General features: G+C 43.6%; 1 non-coding gene across 1 annotated transcript; it reads right to left on the reverse strand.

Annotated features, from left to right (window-relative positions):
• Positions 1 to 9252: 9252 nt before the first annotated feature.
• On the reverse strand, positions 9253 to 9334 carry trnas-uga (transfer RNA serine (anticodon UGA)). The gene has a single exon. It is a non-coding gene; the product is annotated as a tRNA-Ser (tRNA).
• Positions 9335 to 9621: the final 287 nt, after the last annotated feature.

The raw sequence follows: 9621 nt of genomic DNA on the forward strand, positions 1-9621 counted from the left end.
TTTGTGTGAGCAGCTCATGACTCAGACGACTCGCTCTGCCTCGCAGACAGCATTCATGAGTCCGTGTGTCTGAAAATAGGTTATCTTTGTCAGTTCTGCTTCTGTTCATGAGTTGTCAGTTTTTGGTTTCGCTGGAGAGCCGCGCGGGCAACATGATTTGTGAGGTATGTTCCGCAGCCAAAATCTCCCACTGAGAAGTTGGGAATGTGTCAAGAAGAATGGTCATTGGCAGCCTAAGACCAGAAAAAAAATGATTCGTTGCTGGTTTTAACCGCAGCAGCCTGTGGGAGTTATCTCAAATGGGAGAGTACTCGCTTTGCATGCGAGAGATTGCGGGGTTGCTAGCTGCGTTCTCCATCCCCTTTTAGGGCGGCACCGTGGCTCAGTGGTTAGCACTGCTGCCTCACAGCACCAGTGTTCCACGTTTGATTCCTGTGCGTAGTTTACACATTCTCCCTGCGTCTGCGTGGGTTTCTTCCCACACTGCAAAGATGTGCAGGGCAGGTGAATTTGACATGCTCATTTTCCCATTATGATCAGTGCATTAGTTCGAGGGAAATTGGTCTGGGTGGGTTACTCTTTGGAGGGTGGGTGTGGCCTAGTTGCGCTGAAGGGCCTGTTTCCATACTGTAGGGAATCTAATCTAACCATCTTCCAGAAAACTAGCCCAACGCACTGACCAAGTGATGAGTGCCTATTCAAACTGGTGTTCGCCACAGCAGCATCTCAGAGGGGCTGAGCCCGTAAACAAACGCTCTATTTGCCAAATTTTCATGTTTATTCTTTTTCAACTTTCCTGTCTGTATACAGATCCAGATGCCTTTGAAATGTTGAGAGTATACCAGACTCCACCACTAAATCTGACAATTCATTCCAAACACGCAAACCTTTCTGTGTGAAAAAACAATGTCCTTCAGATCCCTTTTAAATTTTACCACTCTCCCCTTAAAACATTGTTCCCTTGTTTTGAACTTGCCTGCCTTAGGAAGAAGTAGTTATTGACCATTTACTCTACCGTCTCCTTCATATTGATATAAACCTCTGTAAGTCCATCCCTCAGCCCTCAAGCTCCAGGGCAATTTTTCACATCCTATTCAGCTTTACGCTACAGTCCAAACACTGTATGCCTTGCAACATCCTCATAAATATTATCGAACTTACGCCAAGTTCGCCATTGAAAGCGCGTGCAGGTAAGTGCCTGAAGTGAGGCGATGCTGAAACACTAATCATGAAAAATGTGGTTGCGAGGGTTTGTGTGGCAGCGTGGTAGAGGTGTCGAAGGAGCTGTCTTTAAACTATAACCTCGATCCAGTCATTGATTTGAATTCCCACCACGACCAGAACCACAGGTGAAATCGGGAACTCTGTTTTTCATGAAAGACCTATAAACAGTGAGATGTCAGGATTTGATCCCATATTCGGCTGTTTTTTTCACAGGAACTTTCACTAACTAAGGCTGAGGGACTGCCCAAGCTCAACGATTCAAAGCTATGCGTGCATTTATTGACTATTCGAACACAGGAACTCGGACTCATTTTTTGTGTGTTTCACAGTTACTCGGTGTAAATTTAAAACAGCCTCAGGTTATGCAGAAGATTTCAAAGCTGGATATTCTCCACTGAAAATGCACAGGGAGAGGCAATCTCTTATTGCTTTTGTTGTAAACTGATAACTTAGACTGTTTAAACTGACAGGATAACGCGGATCCATCCATCCTCTTGGGCACCTTTAACCGCGTTAATATCCGCAAAGGTAAACTCACACTAAGAGGAATGGGCTCATTGCGGTGAATTGTTAAGGAGTGGTGTGTGAGTCAGAGTGAATAGTGGTCAGTAAATACTGACACTGACATTGAAAGTTGCACCAGCTCCTCACTCACTTGCTGTCTCATGCCTCCCAGTCATCATTGCCTTTCACATTTTCCTCTCGTCCGTTCCACTTCTCAACTTATTCCCGACTGCTTGCAAGTGTTCCCTTAGAAACTGCAGCTTTAGGAAACGTATTACTGAGATAAAGTTTTTACTCAATGTGATGGGATGCACCGTCAATCCCTAATTTCCCGAGAGATTGAGATTTTGAGTTACTCCGCAGAACCCTGGATGTCCTCAGTAGCGGGGTACAGGTATGATGCCATGAGGCAAGGGTTTAGACGTAGTGACATTCAAGGAACAGCGAGATATTTTCAACTGGGAAACGCGAGAACCTTGGAAGGGTAATTGCAGTGATAGCTTTCGCTTATATTTGCTGCAATTGTCCTTCCAGACAGATGCTGATCGATCACTGAATTGTTCTGGCAGGATCCGTGTGTGTGTTCTGGGTGCAGCCAGGATTTAGTTTTCATTCGGATAATTCTCAAGAAGAGAATTAAATCTACATCTCCTGACTGGGAATGAAAGCCTGTTCTGGGCAATGCAAAATCAGACTTGTATGCAGGGATGTCCATTGATACTACAGTAGCCTTTGGGACCTGACCTGTACAAACTCTAGTGCCTGATCTTCACGTCATAATTGTCTTTGTCAGCAGTGTTTCTCTCTCCAAGTTTCCAAGTCGGTTCATATTATCACCCTTGGTTTCAATGTGAAGAAGGCAATGCTGTGATAATCTGATGTCGTTCAGCAGATATACTGCAGCAAGTTAAGTAAAGACTGATGCTAACACGAGCTCGTTTTGAGCTGTGCTGATGTGTCGGCAGCAAGAAAGGCATCGTTCAACTCGCCTCATTCCGGATGACGGGCTCGAAATGACCAGTGGTTTCTCGCTGAATTAGTTCAGGCTCTGGAATGTAAAAAAGTTCAAATATGAAAGTACAGTGAAAGGAAATGGTTCACAGAGTGTGGAATTCCAAGTGAAACAGTGATGGTGATTGTATTTGCTGATTTTTCACCTTGTGATTGCTGTTTCCATGATGTGGACGTTTACATTACCTATAGACAAACTGTCACAACCAAACCTGGTCTTTGGGTCAATGACGGAATTGGTAACGCGCCTGACGTCGAGTTAGAGGATTGTCGGTTCGCATTTAAAATCACGAGGATGCAGCGTGCTCGTCCATTCCTGTTGTCTGTCAGGAACGGAAGGGGTTGGGTTTTCGAATTTACTGTTTCTTTTGCCCACTTCAAATTCTAGCTCAGAGCAACGTCTCTCATTGTCTGTAAAACTGGCTTTGGTTTAACCAAAAGCTGCCTTTTCGCACAAGGAGCTGGTCAAATCCTGAGAACTCTGCCCCTCTCGGGGAATGTGTCTGTGTGTCTCTTTCTGTGGGAGACACGACGTGGGTAATAACTATGTCAAACTTCAATCCCATTGTTGTGTCATCTAAGATCAAAGCGAGAACCTCACTGCCATTTGCACTGGAAACATCAGAACACATAAGCTGGAAACTGGGAGTGTCTTTAAACCAGACTGCACCATGGGTCAAATGGGATTTTCCATTCTGCCAAACTTGAAGACGAGTAGAAAACAATCTGCAGTGAAACTGATCAGAAATGAAAGGGAAAAGCCATTTCATTGAGAATAAGTGCAAGAGCGTCTGTCTTCATTCAGTGTAGACTCGTAGGTAGGATTTGGAACTAGAACTGCCGTGATATTAGTTCTATTTTCGGACAGGGAATGATCGTTTTATTGTGCAAGTATATCGTGGTACCATTATTTCTGACCACTGGTCCGATCCTGGTAATGCTTGGTTTTGTGCCAGGTTATCAAAAATCAAAAAGATGCAGGTTTTGGAAATCTGAACCAAAAACGAGAATTGATAGAGAAACCCGCTACACCTGGCAACATCTGCAGAGAGAAACAGATTTTGTTTAGATGGACAGGAAACAGGTTAGTTATAGATGTCTAGATTATACTGTTGGGAAAATGATAATCTTACCTGTCGAATTAGGATATTTATCAAAATCACTCTTGAGCTTACAAACGTCGAATTTACAATCTTAAAAGGACTTAATCAGCTGTCATGCTACTTTCATTTTCCTGAGTTGGTGGAAGGCTATGTTTTAATGGCTACATTTCCTTTTGCTTTCTGTTAGTTAGCAGTCACGCCGAATGGAGAATTGTTTCTTTTAGTGTCTGCCTCAATATGTGTCTCTGTTTTTTATATATTTGTCTCTGTATCCTCCTGGGCCTTTTTCACATTCTCCGACACTCTGGCTGTCCATATCCCTCATTTCCCATTTCTGCTCTTGAAAAGCCTGACATTCAGAGACAGTTTGAGATTCGAACTGCTGAGAGGCTTTCTGACGTCTGGCTGGAGTAGGTCGAAGTAGTCTCACATTCTCTGGATAATACGTCTGTCACTTCGACCTGAGGCAAGGAGACATTTCTTCCTCAAAATCTAAAGACCTTTTCGAAGTTAAAGTTGAATTCCTTATCCAACAGAAAAAGAAAGTAATTACACGATAGCTGAAGAACAAGGATGCATTTACTGTTGGTGTACAACAAATGAATGGTGACCGCAGAGAATGAGGGTGTTCACGTCGTGGTGTCAGTGCCATTACCACAACATCCCCCGGGAATGCTGCAGTGTCTCCTGCCTCACCACTTAATTTCCACAAAACTGGGAATGAAGGAATGAGAATAAGAGGATGAGAAGCAGAAGTGCTTGTGGAACTGCGGGAAGAATCTCCAGGTTAAAATAGTAGTTAAAAAGAGCAACATACACTACTGGATTTAAACCTGGAAAATGAAGCCGGAACCCGAAATCAGAATATACAGCAATTCAAACAGGACACTGAGTTTCTCGATCAGCAACACAATACTTGCGAGAAATAACGAGCTTTCAATACAATGAGCAGGCACCAGTGTGATGGGAGGTGCTTTCACCAGCTAAGCCACGGCGCCACGTTAAAAGCCAGATTTCTCGTCCATATGTGCAATATCTGAACCACCTGATCACAGGAATTCGAAAATGCGTTTTCTGTATTAGCGTTGCTCAGTATGAATGGCAATCAAACTCTGCTTGTGCAAAAACAGACATTTCAATGCTGAGCATGCCCCACTGAAAAGGCACAGAAAAAGACAGTATCCTCTTGCATTGGCATCCAACAGATATTTTCATCTGTTTAAACTGACAGAATAAAGAAGATGTGCTCATCTCCTCTCGCGTCCCATTAACCACGTTAATACACACGCAGGGATTTTCAAACCAAGATGAACAGGCTCATTGTTGTGAATTGATAGCAGTGGTGTGTGAGTCATTGCGAACAGTGAGAAATAAATGCTGAACCAATAGCACTGACACTGAGCCTTGCACCATCAGCTCCACACTCACATCTTGTGTCATGTCTCCTCTGCATCAGTGCATTTAACTTTAATTATTCTACCCTGCACCTCTCCTCAAATTATTCCCGTCCGCTTGCAGTGTCGAATTAGTGCATGCAATTATTAGAAATGCACTTCTGGGACACAGTTGTCTTTCAATGAGATAAGATTCACTGCCCATCCCCAATTATCCCAAAGATGTAGGGGACGAGTTACTTTTCTTAACTCCTCAAATCCTTAGTATGGAGATACTGACAAGAAACCGCTAGAGATGGAGTTCCTGGATTGCGGAAAGCAGACCGACCCCAAACTGCTAACGTAACTCACCCAGGGAAGAGCAGATGGACCCCACTCTGTCAATGTAACTCAACCAGGGGACAGAAGTCGGACATTACACGATCAATGTAACTCAACGAGGAAATTATGGCCTGACCGCACTCTGTTAATGTAACTCACCCAGGAAGAGTAGACTGACGCCACTCTGTCAATGTTAGTCATCCAGGGAAGAGCAGACTGACCCAACACTTTATATGTAACTCACCCAGCAAATGGCAGACTGACACCAGTCAGATAGTATAATTTACCCAAGAAAGAGCAGACTGATGTCACTCTGTCAACGTAACTCACTCAGAGAAGAGCAGGCTGTACCCATTCTGTCTCTGTCACTCATCCAGGATAGAGCAGGCTGATCTGATTGTGTCAATGAAACACAAGCAGGGAGACGAGCCTGACCCCACTCTGTCAAAGTAACTGACTCAGAGAAGAGAAGACTTATTCCATTCTGTCTTGTGAATCATCCAGCGAAGACAGTAATGAAACCACACTTGCTGTTAAACTCAGACAGAGAAGAGCAGACTGTCACGACTCTGAGAAAGTAACACGCCCGTGGAGGAGCAGACTGACACCATTCTCTTAACGTAGCTCACCCAGGGAAGAGCAGACTGAGTGCACTCTGTGATATTACTCACTCAGAAAGGAGCAGACTGACCCCATTCTGTTAATATGACGCTCCCAGGGAAGAGCAAATGAAGCCCAATCTGTCAATGTGACTCAACCAGGGAAGAGCACTCTAACTTCACACCATCACTTTAACACAACTAGGAAATTGCAGACTGACCGCATTCTGTCAATGCAACTCACCCAAGGAAGAGTAGACTGATCCCACACTGTCCAAATAACTCACTCCGTGAAAAGCAGACTGACGCCACTCTGTCAATGTAACTCACTGACGGAAGAGCAAACAAACGCCACTCAGTCAGTGTTACTCACCCAGGGAAGGGCAGACTGACCCCACACTCTCAGTGTAACTCAGCAGACTGATCCCACACTGTCAATATAAGTCATTCACTGAAGAGCAGTCTGACCCCACTCTATAAATGTAATTCTCCCAGGGAAGAGCAGACTGATCCCATTCTGTCTATGACACTCACCCAATGAATGAACAATAACCCCACTCTACCAATGTAACTCGCCAGGGAAGACCAGACGGAATCCAGATTGTCAACATAAATTATCGAGGGAAGAGAATACTGACCCCGCTCTTTCTACTTCACTCAGGCAGGGAAGAGCAGACTGTCACCACTCTGTGAAAGAAATTCGCCCAGGGAAGGGCAGACTGACCCTACTGTATCTGCGTGACTGACACAGGTAAGAGCAACTAACCCAACACTGTCAACGTATCTCCCTCAGGGAAGAAGACCCTGACCCCTCTCTGTCCATGTAGCTCACCCAGGAAACAGCAGACTAACCCCACTCTGTCTATTTAAGTTCACAAAAATCCTCTGAAGTACTTCCTATCCAGACTCTCCTATTACAGAGACATCACTGTCTCTGTAACCGTGTGCGTTCAATGGCGATTCCAAATAACCTGCAAATGTTTAGAATGTGGCAGCAAACCAGAGCAACCACAAAGAAATTGGGCGAATGTGCAAACTTCCATCAGGCTGTCACCTAAGCCTGTAATGGAAAGCAAACCCGACAGCAGTCGTGATTATAAAATGGCAGGACAGAAACCTGGCAAAAAGAATTGCGTCCCTGTGTGTTGCAACGATGCTGAGTATTAATTAAGCCCCCTCCCTGTCGTTAATTTCCATTTCCATCACTGCCAACCTTCTTCAAAGCAAAGCACGCACTTGCTTTTTTCAGACTTCCTACATCCCGCTTTCATCCCGCTTTTTACCCAATCAGATTTCTGACTTCACAAACTATGTCATAGCAGGTTGCCAATGCAGAATGAGCTTTGTTCCGTTCTCCCCTGATGTTGATGGGAGTAATCCGGCATATTCGAGTAGGACTTGATGCACTTGCGGGTGGTGTATTCGCGGCATTTTGGCTTCTGTTTTCATTTTCGGTCTGAACTATTTCGAGTTCATTGCGCAGACTTCTGAAGAAGACTTTTTGGAGTCGAAATGGAAACTATGTTTTCTCTCGAAAGACAGACGGAGCTTTATTTCTGTTCTCTTATAAATTGATCTTCTTCTGATCTTTGCAAGTGAAATAGGGTGCATTACTATTGCGCGGTTTTAGTTTCAAAATCAAGAGAAACATGAAGGAGAGAATATCAAAGAACACAAAGTTCTGAGTTGTTAAGATAATTTTTGCAGCAGTGGTGGACATGAAGGTCAAATTAAGATAACGGTTCAAGAACGTTTAGTCTGTGGAAGTGGTATGTGACTTTAGTTCCAAATATATGTTTCCCTTCTTCCAGTACATCTTGTTGACTCCCAGAAAACATTGATTGTTTTCTGTATTCACTTTGTTTCGCGACATCTGTCTTCTGGTCGACCAGGGACAACTTGAATTTGCGTCTGCATTGAATAAGATTTCGCTCTTTCTTTCGAGAAGCAAACCTGTGCATTATGTCCCACTTATCATGCAGTGGCTAAGAAATTCAAAATGAATTACGGTTTATGGATCGTGAGCAAGAATGAAGTGATCCACTTGCGAACAGATGTCACCACGCCCTATTCCTACATCGGGCCTGAACAGTCCATTGGCAGAGACTGCAGACAGGAAATGTCTAAGTGACGAGTCCTTTGTTCAGTTTGATTTGATACCAATGGTAGTGCTGTTTTGGTGCAGAAATGTGTCAACATCTCTGACATTAGAGTCAAAATTTAAGTCACATCTACTCCATGGAGCGTCTTCTCATATCAGAACATGTTGACATGAAAACATCCAGCTCTGATAGCAAAGGTTTCTTCATTAAACAGGGAGAATGTTTCACTAAGCAATGCAGACAGCTAAAATGAATAATTGGCATTTGGTTCTTCAAGCTGAGCTCTCCAAACCAACTGCTCCAACGAAGGCCGTGGATAAGATCCCCATCGATTATTTTGGTCAATTTTGGCCTCAACAACAACCTATTGTTCTGAACAATGCTACACCACAAGCAGAGGGCTAAGGCTGATTTTCATCGTTAATTTTCAATTTCAGTTCTTAATGCACAGTTTCTTATGAATGTGGACAGCAGAAGACCGTTAACATTCCATTTCTAATATTTCCAGAAAATTCTACTCCGCTGATATCGCCTTGCCTTATCACACCTCAAGCCAGGAACCTGGATCAGTCGAGTTCCTTTCCACACATGAAGTTGCTTTTTCTAATTCATTGACTGCTGATATAATAGATTATTGGCCTTGAGAGTCAGCTGTAAATTAGGTTCAACTTTCTCAGCTTGACTTTCCACTGATCCTAAAAAAAATCATCACCTGCAGGTAAATGTATTGCATTGCTTCTTGTTTTGCTTAATTCCACCCCCCACCCCGGAACATCCAAATTTCACGATAGTTCGACAAACTGAAACTGATTCGTGTTGGAAGTTGGTGGCATTTTGTGTCTCGACATATAATTTATTCAATTAGATGACTGAGTCAGTCTTGAAATTACTTCGGATTCTTTACAGTTGAAAATTTACTTTCGATTGAATGCAAAGCTCAAGCTCCACGAAATCCAAATCCTGCAAAGGAATTCATCACTTTTAAAGGATTTTACGCTGTGAACAGGATTCGAACCTGCGCAGGGAGACGCCATTGGATTTCAAATCCAACAGCTTAACCTCTCGGCCATCACAGCTGCGGCAAAATCTCCAATTTTCATAGTAAAACAACTGAATTCATGAAATACGTAATTTGTTGGAAGAACAAATTGTCAAGACCCAAAGATTTCGCCAATCCTTTGCAGAGACTCAGACGAACGTTACCTTAGCAGATTGACAGGCTTTCACCGCAAACTAGACTCTGCCACAGCTGAAGTTGTGGGAATGATCCTTCGTCGAATTATAGAGTCACGGATGTACACCACATGAAGAGAGGATCATTGTCTCACTGCGTCCGATCGATTTTGACTCAATTGCTCATCAT

This window comes from Chiloscyllium plagiosum, unplaced genomic scaffold, assembly GCF_037043375.1.
Source record: "Chiloscyllium plagiosum isolate Xiang-an unplaced genomic scaffold, Cpla_swu_hap1 HiC_scaffold_39, whole genome shotgun sequence".
Classification (NCBI taxonomy): Eukaryota; Metazoa; Chordata; class Chondrichthyes; order Orectolobiformes; family Hemiscylliidae; genus Chiloscyllium; species Chiloscyllium plagiosum.